The 25,680-nt window shown below is 37.5% G+C and overlaps 1 protein-coding gene and 1 long non-coding RNA gene across 6 annotated transcripts in view; one reads left to right on the forward strand and one right to left on the reverse strand.

Annotated features, from left to right (window-relative positions):
* Positions 1 to 7,425, reverse strand: part of TMLHE (trimethyllysine hydroxylase, epsilon) — an 86,378-nt gene extending 78,953 nt beyond the window's left edge. For 3 of the 5 annotated variants that reach the window (XM_027053172.2, XM_027053173.2, XM_015085458.3), the window contains exon 1: positions 7,268 to 7,425. The gene's annotated coding sequence lies outside the window, so the exon portion shown is untranslated. Of the gene's footprint in view, positions 1 to 3,016; positions 3,209 to 5,285; positions 5,407 to 7,267 lie in introns of those variants that run through there. The other 2 variants (XM_027053170.2, XM_027053171.2) reach the window with 2 other exon arrangements.
* LOC113597350 (uncharacterized) lies at positions 6,419 to 14,145 on the forward strand. Its single transcript, XR_003418132.2, has 2 exons — positions 6,419 to 7,115; positions 11,351 to 14,145. It is a non-coding gene; the product is annotated as an uncharacterized LOC113597350 (long non-coding RNA).
* The last annotated feature ends 11,535 nt before the right edge of the window (positions 14,146 to 25,680 follow it).

Here is a 25,680-nt window from a genome sequence, read left to right on the forward strand (position 1 = left end):
TTAAATATCAATTCACTGAAGAAAACTTCCCTAACACTCTTAACTAATTAATTAATCAACTCATTTAAAAAATATTTATTGGACGCCAACTTTGTTCCAGGCACTATTTTAGGCGCTTGGGATATATAAGTGAACAAAAAAGACAAACACTCCTCCTTTCATGGAGTGTATCTTCCAGTGGGAGGAGGGAGATGATTAAAGATAAACACAATACATAAGTAAACTATATAACACATTATAAGATGATAAGAGTTATGAAAAAAATCCAGCATGAAAAAGGGGTAGGCTGGAGGTAGTAGGAGGTTTAAATATGATGGTAAGGCTAAACCTCATTGAGAAAGATGACATTTGAACAAAGAGGAAGTTAGTCATGAAGATATCCAGTGTAAAGTAAGTTAGTGCAAAGGTTCTAAGCTGGGATTATATCAGATCTACTTTTATCCTCCTTTTAAAGATACTTTCTCTTGATTTCCTTCATGAGTCATAATAAAATTTGCTAGTATCTTCTTTTTTCTCTCCCCTCCTTCTGACCCAGCCTCTAATTTAAACCTATATTTTCTTACTCCTGGTTAGTATCTATGTCCTCTTTCTACACCCATTTTTTGTTACTTGTGTAATATCTATATTTCAGAGTATAAAATATTTGCCTCTATTCTGTCATTTCATCTTCCTCACTTATTCTTAGCTTTACAAGTAAACATAGTTACAGCTCACCAGTAAACATACGTCAAATGTCTCCTACGATTTCTAGGTTATCTGAAGCTTTTTTATTTCCATTAAATACCTTAGTAAAGCATCATGGAACTAATATTTCCTGAGTCTTGCACATTCATTGTAGCTTGCATTTATGACTTAAAGTTAACTTAGTTGGATAGAAAAACCTTTGGCTCTCATCTTCCTGTTGTTTAGCTATCACATTTATAACAAGTAGTTTTCTAACATCACAACATTTGTAGATTTCTCCGAGGTTTCTTCTGGAGCTCTTTCCCTGGAAGAACTCTAAGACTACATTTAAATACATATAGATATTTATTATAGTTACTATATGTAATAAATATTTATTACATGTTAATCAAATGCAGACTTTTATACATTTATTATATATAACCTTTTAATATATATTATATACATATAATTATATATAATATATAAAACATATTTATTCTATTTATATATGAAATTCATTTATGTTTACATATATGTATAAAACCCATTATATATACATATACATATATATATAGTTAGTATATATATGTATATAGTATATATACATATACTATATATGTATATAGTATATAGTATATAGTAGGTATACATATACTATATACATATAGTTAGTATATGCACATATAGTAACCTTTTGGTGTGTATTCAGGAATCTGGTGTTCACGGGTGAGCAGACCCTTTGTGGAAGAAGTGCAACACTGGCCTGCTGCAGTGACCAGTTCTGTCCAGAGTCTTTCAGAACATGGAGATTCCTTGAGGAGCTAGGTGAGGCCACCACAGTGCACTCTGGGCTGCATTTCTTCCACTTTTCCACTTCCACTTTTGGTCTTTTTTATAGGCATTTGAACCCACATCCTAATTAAGGCTCATCTACAGCCTAGACGAAGATGGAAAAGTTTCTTTGATGTATCACTATTCTGTTGGTGGAGTTTTTGCTAAACTGTGTGTAGATCTTTGAGGTTCTCCGTCCCAATTCTATGACTTGTAAGGACCCAAGGCCTTCTCCTGCAAGCACTGACACTCAAGCCAAGGTAGAGTACCTGACTAGACATTTTTGTGAAGACATCCAGATGGTCAACACACATGAAAAGATGCTCAACATCACTCACCATCAGGGACATGCAAATAGAAGCCACAATGAGATATCACCTTACACCTGTCAGAATGGCTAAAATCCAAAAGACAAGAAATAATAAGTGTTGGTGGGAATGCAAATTGGTACAGCTGCTGTGGAAAACAATATGGAGGTTCCTCAAAAAATTACAAATAGAATTAAACTATGGTCCAATAATTCCACTATTGGGTATTTACCCAAAGAAAACTAAAACACTAATTTGAAAAGATATATGTACCCCTATTTTGTTGCAGCATTATTTATAATAGCCAAAATATGGAAGCAACTTAAGTGTCCACTGATAGACAAATGGATAAGGAAGACGTGGTGTGTGTGTGTGTGTGTGTGTGTGTGTGTGTGTGTGTATAACAGAATATTGTGCAGCCACAAAAAAGATAAAATTTTGCCATTTGGACAACATGAATGGACCTAGAAGGCATTATCCTAAGTGAAATAAATTAGACAGAGAAAGACAAATACCATGTGATTTCACTCATATGTGGAATTTAAAAAGCAAAACAAATGAATAAACAAACAAACAAAAAGCAGAATCAGACCTATAAAAACTGAGAACAAATTGATGGCTGCCAAAGGGGAGGGGAGTGGGGGGATGGGCAAAATGGGTGAAGGGGAGTGAGAGATACAGGCTTGCAGTGATGGAGTGGATAAATCATGGGAATAAAGGGAACAGCACAGAGAATATAGTCAATGGTATTGTAATAGTGTTTTATGATGACAGATGGTAGCTGCACTTGGGGTAGGCACAGCATAATGTATGGAGATGTTGAATCACCATGTTGTATACCTGAAACTAATGTAACACTGAGTGTCAACTCTACTCAAATTAAAAGAAATTTAAAAGTCACTCAAGCCCTAGGCTTTTACTTCTGGTTAGGTTGAAGAAAGTTACAAAAGATTGTTTCACCAGCCCTAAAAGTGAGAATCAGCCAGATAAGCTACAAGATCATAGTTTAAAAACCTCATCAGACTTTGGGTTTAAGTTCTGACATGTAAAGAGCTTGGATCTTGTCATTCCCGTCCTAACAATAAGAAAAAGGTGATCAAATTGAGAAACAATGGCTCTTAGATTTAGACAACTGAGGTTGCAGGGCAAACTGCCACCCAAAATCTGGAGAGATTGGCAAAGCCAGAGAAGCACAGCCAAGATCTATTTACCTGGAGGAGAAACTCCATTCACTTAAATGGTAATTTTGATGAACTGCTGGAGGCTGAGTGTGGTCCACCTTGAGAAGGAGAGACTTCTGGGATCATAGTCTTAAGGGGGAACCCACACTTTCATGGGTTTTTACCTCCATGAATCCCACCAGGATCTTATGGTATAGGGTCCAGAACAATTCCTGCATGGTTCTGGCAGGGGAGAGGAGAGTAAACATTGCATTGTCCATAATAGAGTATTCTCCGAACAGAGCTGTCTCTATAACAAAGGCCTGCTCTCCAGGGGAAAAGACTTTAATCAGAGTCTTATCCCATCTGGGGAAAGGGCCCTTCTCTTACTTGAGCCTTCTTAAGCCTTTCCATGTTACCAAAAGGGAGGTGGTATGAAACACTGTTACGGACACAGGCCCACTAAAAAACTAAGATTTAATCATAAGATTATAGAATGCATCCCCTATCTCACACCTTACCACCATGCCATCAGACTTCAGTATAATAAGAGTGGATTATTAAATGAAGGATCTGCAAGATGTAGACTCTATCTGATGAGTAGTACTTAAGGCATAGGAGGGACAAAAGGGAGACAAAAATCAAGGACACTAGGAAAATGTGAAGTCTTTGACACCTACAGCTACCACAAACATTACATACAGCCCAACTTCCAGCCAGATTAAAACAAAACCTCATATTAAAGGCTATTTATGTCAGTACCATTACACAATACATTATGCCTGAATTTCAACAAAAAAATTGTAAGGCACATTAAAAGCAAAACAAACACACAAACAAACAAACAAAAAACCCAAACCTAGTCTTAAGATAAAAAACAAGTATCAGAGCCAGACTCAGATATGACAGTTTTGAAAGAAAAGACATGATTAATACGTTAAGGGCATAACCCATTGCCTGGAAAAAGCAGGCAATATTCAAGAACAGATGGGTAAATGTAAGCAGAGAGATGGAAATTCTACAAAAGTATCTAAAGGAAATGTTAGAAATTAAAAAACACTGTAACAAAAATAAAGAATGCCTTAGATGAGCTCATCAGTAGACTGGACATGGTCAAAGAAAGAATCAGTGAATGTAAGCATAAGTCAAGAGAAACCTCCCAAACTGAAATTCAAAGAGAAAAACAAATTTTAATAAAGCTCAGAACAGAATACCTATGAACTATGGGGCAATTTCAAGAGGTGTGACATACACTTAATTGATTAGCAGGAAGTAAAGAAAGGAGCTGAAGGAATATTTGAGGTAATAATGGCTGAGAATTTTCAAAAATTATTGACAAACACCAAACCACAGATCCAGGAAGGTCAGAGAATGAGCATGATAAATATCAAATAAAAAAGTCTAGGGGTGTCTGGGTGGCTCAGTTGGTTAATCCAACTCTTGATTTCAGGTCAGGTCATGATGTCACTGTTCATGAGATCGAGCCCCACATCGGGCTCTGTGCTGTCAGCACAGAGCAGAGCCTGCTTTGGATTCTCTCTGCCCCTCCCCTACTCAGGCTCTCTCTCTTTCCCTCTCTCAAAATGAATAAATAAACAACAAAAAAAGAAAAAGTCTATACAGAGGCATGTGATATTGAAGAACCCGGGGTGGGGGAAGAGTACCTTAGAGAGCAAGGATAAGAATTATGAGAACTTCTCTAAATATATTTAACAAAATTTGGAAGATGAAGTTTTTTTTTTTTTAAATGGATAAGTAAGTAAGTCACGGAGATGAAAAGCCCAGCATAGAGAATATAGCCAATAATAATACAATAACATTGTGTGTTGACAGATGGTGACTGCATTTATCTTGGTAACTACCAAGTAATGTATAGGATTGCAGAATCAATATGTTGTACACTTGAAACTAACATAACATTGTATATCAATTCTATTTCAATGACAATAATTTTTTAATAAATGAATTTTAAAAACTATGTTGCTGGCTTGAAATTTGGAGTAGCAGTGGGGGCAAAGAGAAGTGGATAGGTTTAAAAATATTCAGGAAGCAGAAGTGAGAAGATTTTGTATTGATTCTATATTGGGAATCGGGAAGAGAGAGGATGCCTCCGACTTAGCATGCTTAAAGTGGAATTGCTGTTCGCCTCCGAACTTACTGTCTTCCTTCACTGCTAATCTCAGTGAATGGATCAGCATGCTGGCACAGACTAAGCATTCATTGATGGTCTTTGGAGTGAAAGAATAAATGAATAGAGTAGAAATACGGCCAAACAAAGTTCATTCACCAGTGCCTGCCAAACAGCCAGTCCTAAACTCACCCTCAAGGTCGGCTCAGCAGAGGTCTATCACAGTTTCCCTCTCACTTTATCAACCGTTTGGAAAATCGCCATATCTCAGGTCCAGAAGAACACCCACCTTCACATCAGACACTCCTTGCCTAGAACCTGTAGATGTGGCACAGACCAGGTTTTGCCAGGAGCCTCTTCTGTAATTTCTCTCCATGAGGCCAATGGTACAGCGTACAACCCTTAGGAGCACAGGGGATGTTTGGTGTTGTAGAAACAGGGTCACAATGGCACCCAACTGGTGGATCTGTGTTCACCTTGGCTTGGATCAGAGACTCTTCCCACCAAACGGGTTTCTTAATCCAGCCTCTCCCCCCAACCGTCGGGCTGGCAGGCAAAAAATACAACTGCCAGAAACACCACAGACATCAAGTGATCAGCTTGGATATTTTATTGCTTCTCCCAGCCAGGGCTGACAAGCAGAGATACAGAACTGCTTGTGGTTCCTGGTACAGAGACCAAAACCAGGAAGTGATCTGTCCCAGTGCAGATTTCCCAGAAATAAGAATGAGATGGGGTATGTGGACGATGCGCCTCAGACTCAACTAACCCAGTGACCATTCCCTTCATCATATTGGTTATGAGATAGAACACATCTTTAAGTATGGTGACAAATACACTCATGTCTCACGGTTGTGAAGACTACAGGATTTTGCATAGTATATGGCTGCCATTATCATTATAAGCAGTTTCTTAATGAGATGGAATTGGAATGACACCAAAATGTTGGTCCATAGTGTTTATAATTCTATCTCTAGAGTTAATGTACAATAAACTGTATGTAAGTTTTACTATAATGATTCCTCAAAGGACAATGCCAGCTAAGAAGCAACTCTAATTTTTTTTTAATGTTTATCCATTTCTTGAGAGAGAGACAGAGTGTGAGTGGGGGAGGGGCAGAGAGACAGGCAGACACAGAATCGAAGCCTGAACCCACCAACTGCGAGATCATGACGCAAGCAGAAGTCGGACACTGAACGGACTGAGCCACCCAGGCGCCCCAAGAAGCAACTCTAAACGACTGCTATGTGGGAATGGATTATGGAAGTGTTTCTCCATATGAGAGCTCAAGGTTTTCGTTTGTTTGTTTGTTTTTTGGGTTTTTTTTTTTTTTTTTGCAGCGATTGGGTAACAGGTAAACCACCCAAGTCTTTTATGAGGAGACTTTTGCTAGGCATTGTGTTACGTTCATTCAACTCATAATGTTTTGATCAATCATTTGGTTAAAAATCTTTAACAGTAAAGCATTCACAAAAGCATTCTTCCAGAGTGGACGTTCACCTCTAGGGCATTGGATGAATGCCTTGTCCAGTTTTGGGGGCAGTCAGTAGTTAAAAACGTTGAAACGGTTTTTCAGAATTGTTTTCGGAAGGGAGAGCACGTCCTCGCGCAAGTTCTCCGCTGCCCTGCCCTGCCACTCCCGACTCCTGCTAGGCATTCTTGCTCGGGAGGGGCAGAAGAAGGGTACAAGGCGCAGACAACACTGGTGGATATTATAACGAAAGGAGTTCCACCTTCCACTCTACCGCCGAACAAAGTGAGACATGGACAGGCTAGGGGCTCTCTGAAAGCTAGACACCAAGTCGGTGACAGACGCAGGGCGGGGAAGTCGGATCGAGTTTGAAACAATGTACACTGGGCGTCACTCCGAACCCGAGCTTCCTTCAGCTCTCCCAGCTCTTTCCGAGCGCTAGGCCCATCTGGCCCTGCGCTGATCTCCGGGCTTTGTCGCGCACCTGGCATAAACCGTGACGACAGCCCTGCGGAAATGCACGAGTGGCCTTCTCCTCAGCCAGGGTTAAGGTAAGTACCACCGCCCTGGTACCGAGCAGACGGGGTGGGAACCATTCCCCTCACCCCGCCTCCCGTGCCAGGCCGTCAATAGAGCGCCCGGGCTAACCCAGCCACTGCACCCACCAAAGACACCCCTTCCCGATCCGTGGGACGGGACCCACCTGTCCTGGAGGTCGCGACTCCCAACTCAGCAAAGCGGGAGGAAATGCAAGCAAGTAGAGCCTTGGGAGGCAGCCCTGCACCCGCCTTTTGCTTTTTCCCAGAGACCATCTGCCCCGCGCTCCCCTCCCCCAGTCCGTTCAGGCCCAACTGCCTAGAGGCCCCGCCCCACTTCTTCCGGCCTTGTGGGTGCGCGTCCTGTGCGCCCGGGACCCGGACTGCTGCGGGGGTGTGCTACAGCCTCTGGTCCAGAAGGGTGGCGACGGGGTGCCCTAGTCGATGGCCTTAGTTTGACAGATTTGGAGCCCCAGGCACAGAGAGGAGGATACACGGACTCATAAAAGTATACTGGGTGTAACACCTAGGTTTCCTTGTTTGCCTTTTCTGTGCCCCTCCTGACTCTCCCCACTACTGAGGTTGCTTATGGAGGTTTGCTGGAACAAAAATTCTTCCACTTCCTTGCACCACTTTCTTGAACTTAAGCCACATACCACTCACTGCTGGACTCCCAGGAGTTCATTTGAGCTACTTGAATCCAGGGCCCCTGTACACTGCTAAATACAATGAACATTAGAATGGAAGGAGCCATCACGAATGCACAGCTTATGCACTTAAAAATTTAAGAAGACATATTACAAAAAGACCAAAAACTGCACTGAAATAGTATATACAATGAAAATGAAATCCAGAACAAAGGGAAAAAAAAATCTAGAGCAAGAACAAACAAATATAACGTACAGACATTGAAAAATAAACTGACCGGTATTGCACTTATTACAGATGAAAAATAATTCGTCTAATATCAAAGGGTAATAAAGGAAATGGTTTGTAACAGCACCAATAAAAGAAGGAAATGACTTCATAATTTTGTCCTGAAAATCTTTCTGCCACACGCTCTACCCCTACTTGTTCTTTAGGAAAATTGCTACTCCTTATTTTGACTCAGTTTAGATATTATCTCCTCTATGAATCAGTCTCTCTCTTTCCAGATAAATTTCTATTCTTTTCCATGGGTTCAATATGCCCAATGGATCCAGTACAGGCCTTCGGTATAGCAAATATCACTCTGTATTATTACTTCTACCTTTCCATGCCTGTGTCTTTCAATGAACAAGTGGCCTCTTGAGATGGTAAGAAAAATATATAGTTTTAAATAAATTTTAAATAATAAATTATAAAATTTATTTTCTAAGACCCTAGCACAGAACCTAACATATAGTATGTATTTACTGAATATTTGTTGAAAATTGTCTAGAACCAGTGATTAGACAGAAGAAAAGGCTCTAGCTAGTCTAGGATGTGAATTCATATACAGAGGAATAGCTGAATGTAGTGACTCTAGACTCAGGCTGGTTTTCATGCCAGTATTAATGAGTGCCTACTGTACAGCAGGTGCGATATCAAGCTCTGGGTGTAAAATGGTAAACACAAACCAGATAGTGTCCATGCCCTTATGGAGCTTAATGAACTGATAGGAATTGGCCAGGCAAACAGGAAAAGGAACATTCTACACAGAAGGGACAGCCTGATCAAAGGTCCTATAATAGGAAGGAGCATGACAGTATTAATTAGAGTGAGTAAGATCAGTAAAGGTAAGGTGAAATCAACAGATAGTAAGTACCCAGAAAGAGGCAAGAGGTTGGTAGATAAAGCCTGTTTAACAGTTGGAAAAAGAAGTCATTTGCCCTAGTAATATAACCAACATTTATTAAACCTGCCTTATATGCCAAATGCTGGGCCAAGTTTTTTTTATAACAAACACTAATGTAGACAACATTATTATCTCTGCTTTAAGGATAATGGAACAGGGTTACAGACCACTTAAGTGATTTCATCAGAATCGCAGAATAGTTAAGTTTCAGGGCTGAGATTCAAACCTAGGTAATCTGGCTCCAAACCTGAGGACAGGAACTATAATAAAAGCACAAGTAAAAACTACAAAGAACTCTTTCACAAAATATGTTCATTGTTCCCAGATATAGGACATCTATGAGAAACAATAACCTGGAGTCAAACATTAATGCTCTAGACAGAAGAATTTGGTATAGACATTGGTTGGTATTGGCAGGGGTAGTGGTGCCTTTGGTAGGTGATACCATCAAGCAGCAATGATCATAACATTATGCATCAGCAGCAAGCCAGAGTAGATGAGGAAGAAAATAGTAGATGTCCTGAGTGCTACTTTGTGAGACACACATGAGACCTTGGTCTCTGACCCTCAGTTTCTGATTTTACGAATGGGCATAATAATAGTCTCTATATTACAGGGTTGTGATGATTAAATAAAACAATGTGTATAAAGTACCCAGCCGTGTCTGACACACAGTAACTGCTCAGTGAGTACTGGCTGCTATGGTTATGATTATTAATGTTATAATGATGCGTTTTAGTGAATGAAGGAAGGGAGCTATGACCAACCAGATAAGATGTGGTTCAGGTATAACCTGAGGAAGGTACCTTGGAATATCAGATAAGTATTGAGTGGGCGGTGAAACAAAAGTTAATTTCCTCCTTTTGGCATCAATTGCATTTTTAGTTAGTGCTTACTATTCTGTGTTGCGATTGTTTACTTGCTGTTTTCCCTTATTACAATTCTATGTGCTTGTGTGTGTGAAGTAGCTAACACTGTCTAGCACAGAGTGGGAACTTAAAGAACATTTGTTGAGTGAGTGAATTAATGTCTCAAAAATCAATAGGTACAAATGTGCTAAAAAAATACACAATAGTATGTGGGTCCTTTATGTTTCGACCACACTGGTCTTCCTTGTGTTCTAGAATACACCAGGCTTGTTCCTGCTCTGCTTCCAAAAATATAATCTGCTCATCTGTTCGTCTCCACATGTACTGATAATACTTGAGGCTGAGGGTTGGCATTTTTTTTTTCTGTAAAGGGTCGATAGTAAGTATTTTAGGTGTTGTGGGACACATACAGTCTCCGTTACTACTTGATTCTACCTTCATTGAGCAAAAGCAGCCACAAACAACACTTAAATGATGAGTGTGAATGTATTCCATTAAACTTTATTTACAAAAACAAGAAAGAGGTAGAATTTGGCCTGTGGGCTATAAGTTGACAGCCCTGCCCCAGACCAAATCAGCACCATTCTTGCATGAATGTTCTAGAAGGGTGATGTGTAGGAGCTCTCATCTTTGGCCAACTTCTATATCTTACTTTTGTCAGCATCTGAATGAAGCTTTCATACTCTCTAAATTGGTCACAACCTTAAGAGTTGTTGAAAAGTGATTCAAACTGTATATTGTGATTTTTGAATTTTGATTTATCAAAATGGTCCTTAAAGGAAGCTACTAGTGACCTTTGAAAAGCTTAAAAATAATTAAGAAAAGAAAGAAAAAAATCATATTAAAACTAACCTTTATTATATGATTAAAAGTGACTTTTAATCAGAAAATAAATATTCAAGACAAAGTGCAATGTCGAATTTGGCTGAGGCTTTGGTCTATGACAACAATTCTATATATTCTATACAGAAATAAGTAAATGCTAAAACATCTCAGAAATCATGTAGGCCATGCAAAATTTTCCTCATCTACCAATGAACAAAAACATGGTAAACCTTAAAAGTGTTGTATTAATTTATGCCTGAGGATATGAGCAGGGTGTGAACATTTCTGACTTAACAGAAATATGACTCAGCACAAAATCAGTAGCGTGTATAATAACTTTTGCAGTGAAGAGGTATTTCATTAGTTGAAAGGGACACAAATCTACCTGAAACTAACTTAAGTGAGAGAGAAATCTGTGGAAAGATATGGAGTTTGTCACAAAATTTAAGGAGTGGAACAAACAAAATTTGGAAAGGGCAAGATACAGTTAGGCCTCAAGAATGGTCAAATGGCAATTATTCAAATGCCATTATAGCTCTATCATTCTTTTATCCATATTCTTCCCTACACATTTGTGCTCACACTCTCTCCCTGTCTCTGTCCTCTCTCTCCTCTCTCTCCTTCCCTCTCCCTTTCTTTCTCTCTCCTTCCCCCATCTCCTTTAAAATCTTCCTTTGTTTCTCAAGTTCATGCAATAAGAAATATGGTTACTGATACCTTCCCAAATTTTCATCTTACAGCTTCAACCACTGGAGAGAGATGCCCAATGCCACATTGGGTCCTCTGAAAAGCAGATGCCAAGATGGAGTTACAAGTCCAGAGATCTATTGTGGGTAATGATTAAGAAGATAAAGAGGAAGAGCAGGAGTAGGCAGGGGAGAATTCAGACCATAGTACAGGTCGGACACTTATTAAAGGAGAGGAAATTAAGGAGGAATGGGTACAAAATGCCTCAGACTGCAGTGCAACTCTGTGGAATTTCCAGCCAGCCCAACTGGGAACTCTAGAGCAAAGATTACTAATTATAAGAATCCCACATTGAGCATAAATGTTCCTAATATCCCTTCTGTGCTCAGAAATTGACTGGAGATGCCTGGGATGGGTATGGCCTTGGGTAAAATGATGCAAAAATATCCCAAAGTGCTACAGCTGGAGGCTGTTGTCTAACTCCACTGCCCACAGTAGATTTTCTCTTGAAAGAAAATCTGAAAGGCACCTGCCACAGACACTGGGAGAGGGATTCATCATCAAGCTTTAAGTCATCAAGACCAATTAACTGTAGTTAAGTGACTGATGTCATATTATAGTAAAGGACAGTTTTCAAGAGTGACCAACCATCCCAGTTTGCCTGAGACTGAGAGATTCCCTAAAGATTTTCCTAAAACTATGATACTCCAAGGTAAACTGGGATGGTTGCTTTTCCTAGTGTTAATAGGCATGGGAAGGGCATTTAAGATAATCTTATAGGATTTTAAACTGTATGAACAATTGCATCTTACTGCATTTTATGGAGGAAATTCTCTGGTATAGTGGTTTTATTAGATTAGGGGAACTTATGAGGGTCTCAGAACTATTCCCATGAAAATGCCAAAGGTTTCATATTTTATTTCTTGTCATGTTCACTCTCTTGTGCATTTATACATGCCTAGTCCATCTAGAAAGTTTCTCTCACTGAAACCTGCTTACCCTTCTTACCACTGTTAGAGAGAAATGCCTCTTCCCCAATGCTTTGTTTTCTACAAGGAAGGATTTCCCCAAATAAGGATTAAGTCACATAATAAATTCTAAGCAACTATCATAGAGCATGACATAAAGTAACAGCTTGCGTCAGTCAGGACTCTTAGCTGCATGCAACAGAAGCTGAATCTGCATGATTTAAACAAAGGAAAGTTTAATAAATTTATATTGTTAATGGCACCAGACTAGCACTCATGCTATTACAGAAATCATAAAACTGCATAATATATGCAAAGAAACTGTTTACAGGCATTAACTGCATAATATATGCCAAGAAACTGTTTACAGGTATTGAACAATAGTCAGCACATGACTGTGATTTACATTAGAAGAGAAACTCACAAGGTAAGCCCCCAGGATCACTCCATTCTTTGCCTGGTGTCAATTTTCTGACGCCAACATAGAAAGCTGCATTCCAAGATGAGTTTAGCATTCTCACTAACCTCAGGAGGCAAGGATCAGAGTTCAGAGCAGCTAACCAAATTAAATCCATGGAACAAGACATTAGAGAAGACAAAGCTGTGAAGATGTTTGAATGTCTTGGGGTTTCCAACAAATCTTTAAAAATAGGGAAAATAGAACTTACACTTCTTGGTTTCAAGACTTCTGTAAAACTACACTTATCAAAACAGTATGATATTGTAGACAAATAAGTCAATGGAACAGATTAGAATCCAGTAATATACCTACACATATATGGCCATTCATTCATTCATTGATTCATTTATTTTGGGGGGTTTGTTCAACCATTAACCAATCAAAGAACATCTGGGCTGTTTCCAGTATTTTTCTACTGTGAATAAAGTTGCTATGAACATTCATGTACAGGTTTTTGTGTAAACACAAGTTCTAATTATTCTGGGCTAAATATCCCTGAGTATAATTGCTGGGTTATGTGGTAGTTACATGTTTAATATTTTAAGATACAACCAAAGTGTTTTCCAGAGTGTTTTCCAAAGTGTAAAACATTTTACATTCTCACCAGTGATGCATGAGAGATCCATTTTCTGTGCAACCTTTCCAACACTTTATATTGCCAGTATTTTTCATTTCAGCTTTTCTGATAGGTCTATAATGATATCTCATTGTGGTTTTAATTTGCATTTCCCTGATGACTAATGATATTGAGCAAATTTTCATGTGCTTACTTACTATATGTGTATTATCTTCAGTGAAATGTCTCTTCATGTTTTTTGCTTGGATTTTTTTTATGGTTGAATTTTGAGAGCTCTTTGTATGTTTAAGATACTAATCCTTTGTTGGGTACTTGAGTTACAAATATTTTCTCCCCTTTCTGTTGCTTGTCTCTTTCATTCTTTTGAGTATTCTATAGAGTAAAAGTTTTGAATTTCAATGAGGTCTAATTTGTCAGCATTTCTTTTGTTGCCTATGCTTTAGGTGTTAAAGTTTAAGAACTCTTTGCCCAGGCCTATATCCCAAATATTATCACATGTTTTATCTGAGAGTTTTATAGTTTCATGTTTTGCATTAAAGTTCATGATCCATTTTGAGTAATTTTTGTAAGGTGTAAGTTAAGTTGAGGTTCATATTTTTGCCTATGGATGTCCAGTTGCCCCAGGACAATTGCTTGAAAGTCTGTCCCTTGCAGGGCTGGTTCAATATACACAAATCAATCAATGTGACACATCACATTAATAAAAGAAAGGACAAGAACCACATGATCCTCTCAATAGATGCAGAGAAAGCATTTGACAAAATACAGCATCCTTTCTTGATAAAAACTTTCAAGAAAGTAAGGATAAAAGGATCATACCTCAAGATCATAAAATCCATATATGAAAGACCCAATGTTAATATCATCCTCAATGGGGAAAAACTGAGCGCTTTCCCCCTAAGGTCAGGAACACGGCAGGGATGTCCACTCTCACCACTGTTGTTCAACATAGTATTGGAAGTCCTAGCCTCAGAAATCAGAAAACACAAAAAATAAAAAGTATCCAAATCGACAAGGAGGAAGTCAAACTTTCACTCTTTGCAGATGACATGATGCTCTATATGGAAAACCCAAAAGATTCTACCAAAAAACTGCTAGAAATATTCCATGAATTCAGCAAAGTTGCAGGATATAAAAGCAATGCACAGAAATTGGTTGCTTTTCTATACACCAATAATGAAGCAACAGAAAGAGAAATCAAGGAATTGATCCCAATTACAGTTGCACCAAAACCCATAAAATACCTAGGAATAAACCTAACCAAAGAGGTGGAAAATCTATACACTGAAAACTGTAGAAAGATTATGAAAGAAATTAAAGAAGACACAAAGAAATGGAAAAAGATTCCATGCTCCTGTATTCAAAGGACAGATATTGTTAAAATGTAGATATTATCCAAGGCAATCTACACATTCAATGCAATCCCTATCAAAATAACAGCAGCATTCTTCACAGAGCTAGAACAAACACTCCTAAAATTTGTATGGAACCAGAAAAGACCCTGAATAACCAAAACAATCCTGAAAAAGAAAACCAAAGCTGGAGGCATCACAATCCCGGGCTTTAAGCTGTATTACAAAGCTGTAATCATCAAGACAGTATAATACTGGCACAAAAACAGACACTCAGATCAATGGAACAGAATAGAGAACCCAGAAATGGACCCAAAAACGTATGGCCAACTAATCTTTGACAAAGCGGGAAAGACTATCCAATGAAATACAGTCTCTTCAGCAAATGGTGCTGGGAAAACTGGACAGTGACATGCAGAAGAATGAACCTGGATCACTTTCTTACACCACACACAAAAATAAACTCAAAATGGATGAAAGACCTAAACACAAGACAGGAAGCCATCAAAATTCTTGAGGAGAAAGCAGGCAAAAGCCTCTTTGACCTTGGCTGCAGCAACTTCTTACTCAACACATCTCCAGAGGCAAGGGAAACAAAAGCAAAAATGAAAGCAAAATTGGGACCTCATCAAAATAAAAAGTGTAAGCATGGCAAAGGAAACAATCAACAAAACTAAAAGGCAACTGATGGAATGGGAGAAGATATTTTCAAATGATATATCAGATAAAGGGTTAGTATCCAAAATTTATAAAGAACTTATCAAATTCCACACCCAAAAACCAAGTAATCCAGTGAAGAAATGGGCAGAAGACATGAATAGACATTTCTCCAAAGAAGACATCCAGATGGCTAGCAGACACATGATAAATTTTCAGCATCACACATCATCAAGGAAATACAAATCAAAACCACAATGAGATACCACCTCACACCAGTCAGAGTGGCTAAAATTAACAACTCAGGCAACAACAGATGTTGGTGAGGATGCAGAAAAAGAGGATCTGTTTTGCACTGCTGGTGGGAATGCAAACTGGTGCAGTCACTCTGGAAAACAGTATGGAGGTTCCTAAAAAAAATTAAAAATAGAACTAGCTTATGACCCAGCAATCACACTACTAGGTATTTATCCAAGGGATCCAGGTGTGCTGTTTCAAAGGGGCACATGCACCCCAATGTTTATAACAGCGTTATTGACAATAGCCAAAGAATGGAAAGAGCCTAAATGTCCATTGACTGATGAGTGAATGAAGAAGATGTGGCATATATATATACATATATATATATATATATACACACACACACATAAATATATATATATATATGCACATACATACATATATATATACACACATACATACAGTGGACTATTAGCAATCAAAGAGAATGAAACCTTGCCATTTGCAACAACGTGGATGGAACTAGAGAGTATTATGCTAAGCAAAATTAGTCAGAGAAAGACAAATATATGACTTCACTCGTATGTGAATTTAAGATACGAAACAGATGAACATAAGGGAAGGGAAGCAAAAATAATATAAAAAAACAAGGAAGGGGACAAAACATAAGAGACTCTTAAACATAGAGAACAAAATGAAGGTTGCTGGAGGGGTTGTGAGTGGGGGGATGCACTAAATGGATAAGGTGCATTATAAGGAAGACACTTGTTGGGATGAGCACTCAGTGTTATACATAAGGGATGAATTACTGGATTCACTCCTGAAATCATGATTGCAGTATGTGCTAACTAACTTATATTTAAATAAATAAATAAATAAATAAATAAATAAATAAATAAAGTGTACAGGGGCACCTGGGTGGCTCAGTCAGTTGAGCGTCTGACTTAAGCTCAGGTCATGATCTTGCAGTTCGTGATTTTGAGCCCCGCGTCAGACTCACTGCTGTCAGCCTGTCAGTGCAGAATCAGCTTCAGATCCTCTGTCTCCCTCTCTCTGTCCTTTCCCCACTTTCACTCTCCCCAAAAATAAATAAATATATAAAGTGTACAAGTTCAGTGGTTTAATATATTCACATTGTTGTACATCCATTAGTACAATCAACTTTAGAAATTTTTCATTAACTTGAAAAGAAACGTAACCCTCCTTACTCCCTATTCACTCCCATCTCTCCCATCCCTGGGTATCCACTAACCTATGTCTGTCTCTACATATTTGTTTATTTTGAATAAATGGAATATTTATATATATTCCATTCCAATGGAATATATATATATATATATATATATATATATATATATATAAAGGCTACTCTTACTCTATTGAATTACTTTTACAAAAATCATTTGGACATATTTGAATGGGTCTATTTCTTACTTTTAAATTCAATTCCATTGTTGTGTCTATCCTTCTGCCACCACCACACTGCCTTGATAACTTCAATTAACTTTTTCTAAAGTTACCAATGCCATTAAATAAGGAAAGGAAATGTCATAAACCACTGATTATTGAAGAAAATTAACCGTAAACTCTACCTCATGCCATACACGAAATTTAATTTAGGATGAATCATAGACATAAACATAAATACTAAAACTATGAAGCATAAAGAAGAAAACATGGATGAATATCTTAATAATTTTGAGATAGGCAAATATTTCCTAAAACAGAAGAAAAACATAAAATAAAAAATTGATAAATTGACCTTCATCAACATTAAAAACTTTTGCATATCAAAGATATTATTATGAAAATGAAAATATAAGCCATGGACTAGGGAGAAAATAGTCATAATGCATACACATTACAAAGATCAGATAATTAGAATACATAAAGAACTCTTAAAGGTAAAAAGTGAAAACACAGGGACACCTGGGTAACTCAGTCAGTTAAGCATCCTACTCTTGATTTTGGCTCAGGTCACGATCTCATGGTTGGTGAGATTGAGCCCCACATTGGGCTCCATGCTGGCAGTTCAGAGCCTGCGTGGGATTCTCTCTCTCCCTTTTTCTCTTCCCCTACACTGCTCTCATGCATGCTCTCCCTCTCTCAAAATAAATAAATAAACTTAAAAAAATAAAAACACAAAAAAACCCAATTAGAAATAGGCAAAATACTTGAATATATACTTTACAAAAGAAAATATAGATGACTAATAACACATGAAAAGAAGTTCAATGTCATTTACCCCTTAGATGAAGGGGGGGAAATCACAAAACAACACACCAACTAAAATATATAAAAATTTTAAATAATGATACTACCAAATGTTAGTGAGAGTGTGGAATAGTTTGAGCTCTTATAACTTGCTGATGGCAAAATAAAATGCACAATTGCTTTAGAAAACTATTATAAATTTAAACACATACTTTCTTTTTATCAGGTTTTAAGTTAAATTCCAGTTAGCTAACATACAGTGTAATATTAGTTTCATGTGTACAATATAGTGATTCAACACATCCATACAACACCCAGTGCTCGTCACAAGTGCACTCCTTAATCCCCATCACCTACTTCATCCATCTCTTCACCCACCTCCCTTCTGGTAACCATCAGTGTGTTCTTTATAGTTAAGAGTATGTTTCTTGGTTGGGCTCTTTGTTTCTTCTTATTTTCCCCCTTTGCTTGTTTGGTTTCTTTAATTACACATATGAGTGAAATCATATGTTATTTGTCTTTATGTGACTGATTTATTTTGCTTAGAATAATACTCTCTAGCTCCATCCATGTCATTGCAAATGGCAAGATTTCATTCTTATGGCTGAGTAATGCTCCATTGTGTATATATACCAAATCTTTTTTTCCCTGCAGGTCTAATATTAGGGTTTGATTTAGAGTGACTATATGTGCCTATTGTCCTGAAGTTCAGAGACCTTTTCAGAAGGACAAGTTTATGGTTATGGTTATGGTTAGGTTTAGGAGTTACTGGTTAGCAGTTAGGGGTTTGGGTTAGGGTTAGATTTAGAAATAAGGTTACTGTTAAAGAGTATGTGCCTCATATCCTGCCATTCAGAGACCTCTCCACAGGTTAGATTCAGGGTTACAGCTAGGGTTATGGGCAGATTTTATGGGTGACTGGTTAGAGGTAGCATTAGGTTTAGGGTCAGGATTAAGGTTAGGGTTAGGGTTTGTATTTGGCATCTTGCAATTCAGAGACTCTGCAGAGAATAAAACCTCAGACTTCTGTTGTGATGAGAATAAACATGGCAACCATCCACCGAGCTGAGGTAAAGAGGGGATTTGGCACTCTAAATACTCTTTAACTGGATATTGATCTCTCTCTTTGGATCTCTATCTTCACACCTATTTTCAGAAATACCACAAATTCCTTTTTTAAGTGTTTATTTTTATTCCAGTTAGTTAACATGCAGTGTAATATTAGTTTCAGGTATACAATATAGTGATTCACCACTTCATACCATACCTGCTGCTCATCACAACAAATGCACTCCTTAATCTCCATTACCTATGTAACCCATTCCCCACCATCCTCCTCTCTGCTAACCATCATTTCATTCTCTATAGTTAATAGTCTGATTTTTTGTTTGTTTCTGTTTCAGTTTTTTTTTTCCATTTGCTCATTTGTTTTGTTTTGTTTTGTTTCCATTTGCACATTTGCAGAATCAGAAGGTTCTGCAAGGCCTCAGTTCTGGTGGAAGTAGTGACAGGTCTCATTTCACAAGCAGACCAGAGCATACTTAGTTAAAACTCGCCACATTCAGGCAACGGACCAAACACTGCCCACTGCAGGCAAGGAGAGCCTCTGCCCATGACTGACCTGAAGGATAGAGCAGCCAAAAACACAGCAGCAGAGTGCACACTGCACACACCAGAGACACTACCTGAAGTCTCAGGCCCTGGAAATTATATGACCTCTTCTTCATAGCCATTAGCAGGAAACATAACTGGCTTTTCTAACACAGAGAAGAGGACAGAGACTTAGACAAAATTCAAAAATGGTGGAATTTGTCTCAAATGAAAAAACAAGATAAGGCCATGGCTAAAGATCTAAGCAAAACAGATATAAGTAACATGCTTGATAGATAATTTTAAAAAGTGTCAATCATAAGGATACTCACTGGGCTTGAGAAAAGAATAGAAGGTATCAGTGAGACCCTTACCACAGAGATAGAAAGTTAAAAAAAATCAGTCAGAGACGAAGAATGCAATAAAAGAGATTGGAAACAGACATGATGTAATGAACAGCAGGCTGGAAGAAACAGCAGAATGAATTAGTGACCTAGAGGACAAAATAATAGAAAATAATGAAGCTGAACAAAAGAGAGAAAGAAGAATTATGGAACACAAGAATAGACTTAGGGAACTCAGTGACTCCATCAAATGTAATGACATTTGTATTATAGGAGTCCCAGAAGAAGAGGAGAGAGAAAAAAGGGACAGAACATTTATTTAAGGAAATAATAGCTGAAAACTTCCCTAATCTCAGGGAAGGAAACAGACATCAAAATATAGCAATAAAGAAAAATCCTAAAAACAGCAAGACAAAAGAAGCCCTTAACTTACAAGGAAACCCCATAACACTAGCTGGAGATTTCTCAACAGAAACTTGGCAAACCAGGAGGGAGTGTGATATATTCAATATGTTGAGAGGGAAAAATTTGCAGCCAGGAAACTCTATCCAGTAAAGCCATCATTCAGAATAAAAGGAAAGGTAAAGTGTTTCCCAGTCAAATGAAAACCAAAGGAAATCATGATCACTAAACCAGCCCTATATAAAATATTAATGGGGACTCTCTGAATGCAAAGGAGAGACAAAAAGTGACAAAGACAACAAAGGATCAGAGAAAATCTCGAGAAATGATGATAAAACAAGTAATAAGTGGCAATAAATATATATCTATCAATAATTACTTTGAACGTAAATGGACTAAATGCTTCAATCAAAAGACATAGTGTGTCAGAATGGATTAAAAAAAACCCAAGACTCATCTATATACCGCCTACAAGAGACTCATTTTAGACCTAAAGACACCTGTAGATTGAAAGTGAGGGGATGGAGAAATATTTATTATGCAAATGGATTTCAAAGAAAGCTTGAGTAGAAACACTTTTATCAGAGAAACTAGACTTTAAAACAAAGACTGTAAAAAGGGACAAAGAAGGACATTATATAATCATAAAAATAACAACCCAACAAGAAGATATAACAAATGTAAATATTTATGCACCCAACACGAAAGCATACAAATGCACAAAACAATTAATAATGAACAAAAGGAACTCATTGATAATATCACAATAATAGTAGGAGACTTTAACACCCCTCTTACATCAATGGACAGATCATCTAAACAGAAAATCAACAAGGAAACAATGGCTTTGAATGACACACTAGACCAGATGGACTTAACAGATATATTCAGAATATTCCATCCTAAAGCATTATAATACACATTCTTTTCAAGTGCACATGGGAAATAATCCAGAATAAATCACATACTAGGTCACAAATCATGCCTCAACAAACACAAAAAGATTGAAATCATACAATGCATTTTTTCTGACCACAACACTATGAAACCTGAAGTCAACCGTAAGACAAATTTGGGAAGACCACAAATATATGCTGCTTAAACAACATGCTACTAATCAATGGTTGGGTCAACCATTGAATCAAAGAAGAAATTTTAAAAATACATGGAAATAAACGAAAATGAAAGCACAACAGATGAAACTGTTGGAGTGCAGCAAAAGTGGTCCTAAGAGGGAAGTATATAGCTATACAAGTCTACCTTAAGAAGCAAGAAAAATCTCAAATAAACAAGCTAAACTTACACCTAAAGGCGCTAGAAAAAGAACAACAAATGAAGCCTAAAACCAGCAGAAGAAGGGAAATAAATATTATAGTATAAATAAATAAGATACAAACTTAAAAAAACCCAATAGAACAGATCAATGAAATGAGGAGCTGGTTTGTTAAAAAAATTAACAAAATCGATAAACCTCTAGCCAGACTTAATAAAAAGAAAAGAAAAGAGACCCAAATAAATAAAATCACAAATGATAGAGGAGAAATAGCAACCAACACCACAGAAATACAAATGATTATAAGAGAATATTATGACAAACCATATGCCAACAAATTGGACAAACTAGAATTAGTGGATAAATCCCTAGAAACATACAAGCTACCAAAACTGAAGCAGGAAGAAATAAAACTTGAACAGACCAATAACTAGCAAAGAAATTGAATCTGTACTCAAAAAGCTCCCAAAAACAAAAATTGAGGGCCAGATGGCTTCATAGGAATTCTACCAAACATTTAAAGAAAGGTTAAAACCTATTCTTCTCAAACTGTTCCAAAAGACGGAAAAGGAAGGAAAACTTACAAACTCATTCTATGAGGCCAGATTTACCCTGATACCAAAACCGGAAAAAGACCCCACTTAAAAAAAGGAAATACAGGCTAATTTCCCTGATGATTATGGATGCAAAAATTCTCAACAAAATATTAGCAAACCAAATCCAACAGTACATTAAAGAATCATTCATCATGATCAAGTGGGATTTATTCCTGGGCTGCAAGGGTGGTTCAATATTCACAAATCAATCAACATGATACACCAACCTAAATATAAGATAGGATAAGAACCGTATGATCCTGTCAACAGATGCAGAAAAAGCATCTTTTGGCAAAGTACAACATCGATTCATGATAAAAACCCTCAACAAAGTAGGTTTAGAGGGAACATACCTCAACATGATAAAGGTCATATAGGAAAAACGCACAGCTAATATCATCCTCAATGAGGAAAAATTAAGAGCCTTTCCTCAGACAACACAAAGAAATAAAAGGTATCCAAATCTGCAATGAAGAAGTTAAACTTTCACCAGTTGCAGATGACATGATATTCTATGTAGAAAACCTGAAAGACTCCACCAAAAAATTGCTAGAAATGATACCCAAATTCAGTAAAATCATAGGATATGAAATCAACATGTGAAAGAAATGTGTTGCATTTTCTTTAAAAATTTTTAGCCTTTATTTATATGAGAGAGAGAGAGAGAGAGAGAGAGAGAGAGAGAGAGAGGCAGATCGTGAGAAGGAGAGGGTCAGAGAGAAAGGGAGACACAGAATCCAAAGGAGGCTCTGAGCTGTCAGCACAGAGCCTGGCGTGAGGCTCAAACTCACGGACTGTGAGATCACAGCCTGAGCTGAAGTCGGACGCTCAGCCAGCCAGGTGCCTCGTGCATTTCTTTTTTTTAATGTTTAATTTATTTTTTGAGAGGGAGAGGGTGCAAGTGGGGGAGGCGCTAAGAAAGAGGGGGACAGAGTGGGGATAGAGGATTCAAAGCGGGCTCCATGCTGACAGGCTGATGCCAGTGAGCCCAATGTGGGGTTTGAACTCACCAATGTGAGATCATGACCTGAGCCGCAGTTGGATGCTCAACCAACTGAGCCACCCAGGCGCCCCAAATGTGTTACATTTCTATACACCAATAATAAAGCAGAATAAGGAGAATTTAAGGAATCAATACCATTGTTATAATTTCACCAAAACCCATAAAACAGCTAGGAATATACATAACCAAAGAGGTAAAAGATAACATTGATGAAAGAAATTGAAGATTACACAAAGAACTAGAAAAACGTTCCATGCTCATAGATTGGAAAAACAAATGTTGTTAAAATGTGCATATTACTCCAAGCAGTCTACACATTTAATGAAATTCCTATCAAAATACCACCAGCATTTTTTACAGAGCTAGAACAAACAGTCCTAAAATCTGCATTGAATGATGAAAGACCCTGAGTAGCCAATGTAACCTTGACAAAGAAAAGTAAAGCTGAAAGCATCACAATTTTGGACTTCAAGGTATATTACAAACCTGTAGTGATCAAAACAGTATGATACTGGTACAAAAATGACACATAGATCAATAGAACAGAATACAAAACCCAGAAATTAACCCACAACTGTACGGCCAATTAATCTTCAACAGAGCAGGAAAGAATATCCAATGGGAAAACGACAATCTCTTCAACAAATGGTATTGGGAAAACTGGACAGCAACACGCAAAAGGATGAAACTGGATGATTTCCTTACACCACACACACAAAAAAATCCTAAATGTATGAAAGACCTAAATGTGAGACAGGAAGCCATAAAAATCCTAGAAGAGAGCACAGGCAATCACCTCTTTGATATCGACTATAGCAACTTCTTTCTAGATATGTCCCCTGAGGCAAGGGAAACAAAAGCACAAATAAACTATTGGGACCTTATCAAAACAAAAACCTTCTGCAGAGGGAAGAAAAAAGATCAACAAAACTGAAAGGCAACCTACAGAGTGGGAGAAGATATTTGCAAATGATATATCTGATAAAGGGTTATTATCCAAAATCTATAAAGAACTTATAAAACTCAATACCCCCAAAACAAATAATCCAGTTAAAAAATGGGCAGAACAGATGAATAGACATTTTTCCATGGAAGACGTACAGATAGTCAACAGACACAGAAAAGATGTTCAACACCACTCATCCTCAGGGAAATGCAAATCAAAATTACAATGAGATATCACCACACACTTGTCAAAATGGCTAAAATCAAACAACGGAAGAAACAAGTGTTGGTGAGGATGTGGAGAAAGGGGAACCCTCTTGCACTGTTGGGGGGAATACAAAGTGGCACAGCCACTGTGGAAAACAGTATGGACATTCCTCAAAAAGTAAAAAATAGAACTACCCTAGGATTCAGCAATTGCACTACTGGATATTTACCCAAAGAATACAAAAATAGTAACTCAAATGGGTACATGCACCCCAGTGTTTATAGCATAATTATCTACAATTATGAAAACAGCTCAAGTATCCATTGTCTGATGATGAATGGATAAAGAAGTGGTATATACATACAATGGAATGTTACTCAGACATAAAAAAGAATAAAATCATCCCATTTTTAACGACCTGCACTGAACTAGAGAGTATAATGATAAGTGAAATAAATCAGTCATAGAAAGACAAATACCATATGATTTCACTCATATGTGGAATTTAAGGAATAAAGCAAATGAGCAGAGGGGAAAAAAGAGAGAGAGAGAGACAAACAAAGAAACAGACTCTTAACTATAGAGAACAAACTGATGGTTACCAGAGCGGGGAGGTGGGTGAGGGATATGTTAAATAGGTGATGGGGATTAAGCAGTGCACTTGTTGTGATGAGCAGTGAATGTTGTAAGGAAGTGTTGAATTACTAGATTGTACACCTGAAACTAATATTACACTGTATGTTAACTAACTAGAATTTAAATAAAAACTTGGAGGAAAAAAAAAACTTAAAAAATATGTTTTCCCTTTTTATGGCTATATAATATTCCATTATATATCACATGTCTTGGCTATTATAAATAATGCTTTAATATAATGGTGGTACAGATATGTTTTTGAATTAGTGTTGTATTCTTTGGATAAATGCCCAGAAGTGGAATTGCTGGATATATAATAGTTCAATTTTTAATTTTTTGAGGAATATCCATACTATTTTCCATAGATGCAGCACCAATTTACATTCCCAAGAATGGCACACAAGAGTTTCTTTTCTTCCAAATCCTTGCCAACACTTAATTCTTACCTTTTTGATAATAGCCATTCTTACAGGTGTGAGGTGATATCTCATGGTTTTGATTTGCTTAAAAACATTTAAAAAATTATTTTTAATGTTTATTATTTGAGAAAGAGACAGAGAGAAAACAGGGGAGGGGCAGAGAGAGAGAGAGGGAGACACAGGATCAGAAGCAGGTTCTGGGCTCTGAGCTGCCAGCACAGAGCCTGACACGAGGCTCAAACCCACAGGCCATGAGATCATGACCTGAGCTGAAGTCGGCAGCCTAACCAACTGAGCCACCTAGGCGCCCCACCCTTTTTTTCAATTTGCTTAAAAACATTTTTAATTTGAATGTAACACAAGTACAGAAAACTGGGCATAGTATAAGTATGCAATTCAGTTGATATTCACAAAATGAAACCACCTGTGTCGACACAAATTCAGTCAAGAACTAGAATGTTGCCAGTACTCCAGAAGACTTCCTCAGAAAAATAAATAT

The sequence above is a fragment of the Acinonyx jubatus genome, chromosome X, assembly GCF_027475565.1.
Source record: "Acinonyx jubatus isolate Ajub_Pintada_27869175 chromosome X, VMU_Ajub_asm_v1.0, whole genome shotgun sequence".
Lineage (NCBI taxonomy): Eukaryota > Metazoa > Chordata > Mammalia > Carnivora > Felidae > Acinonyx > Acinonyx jubatus.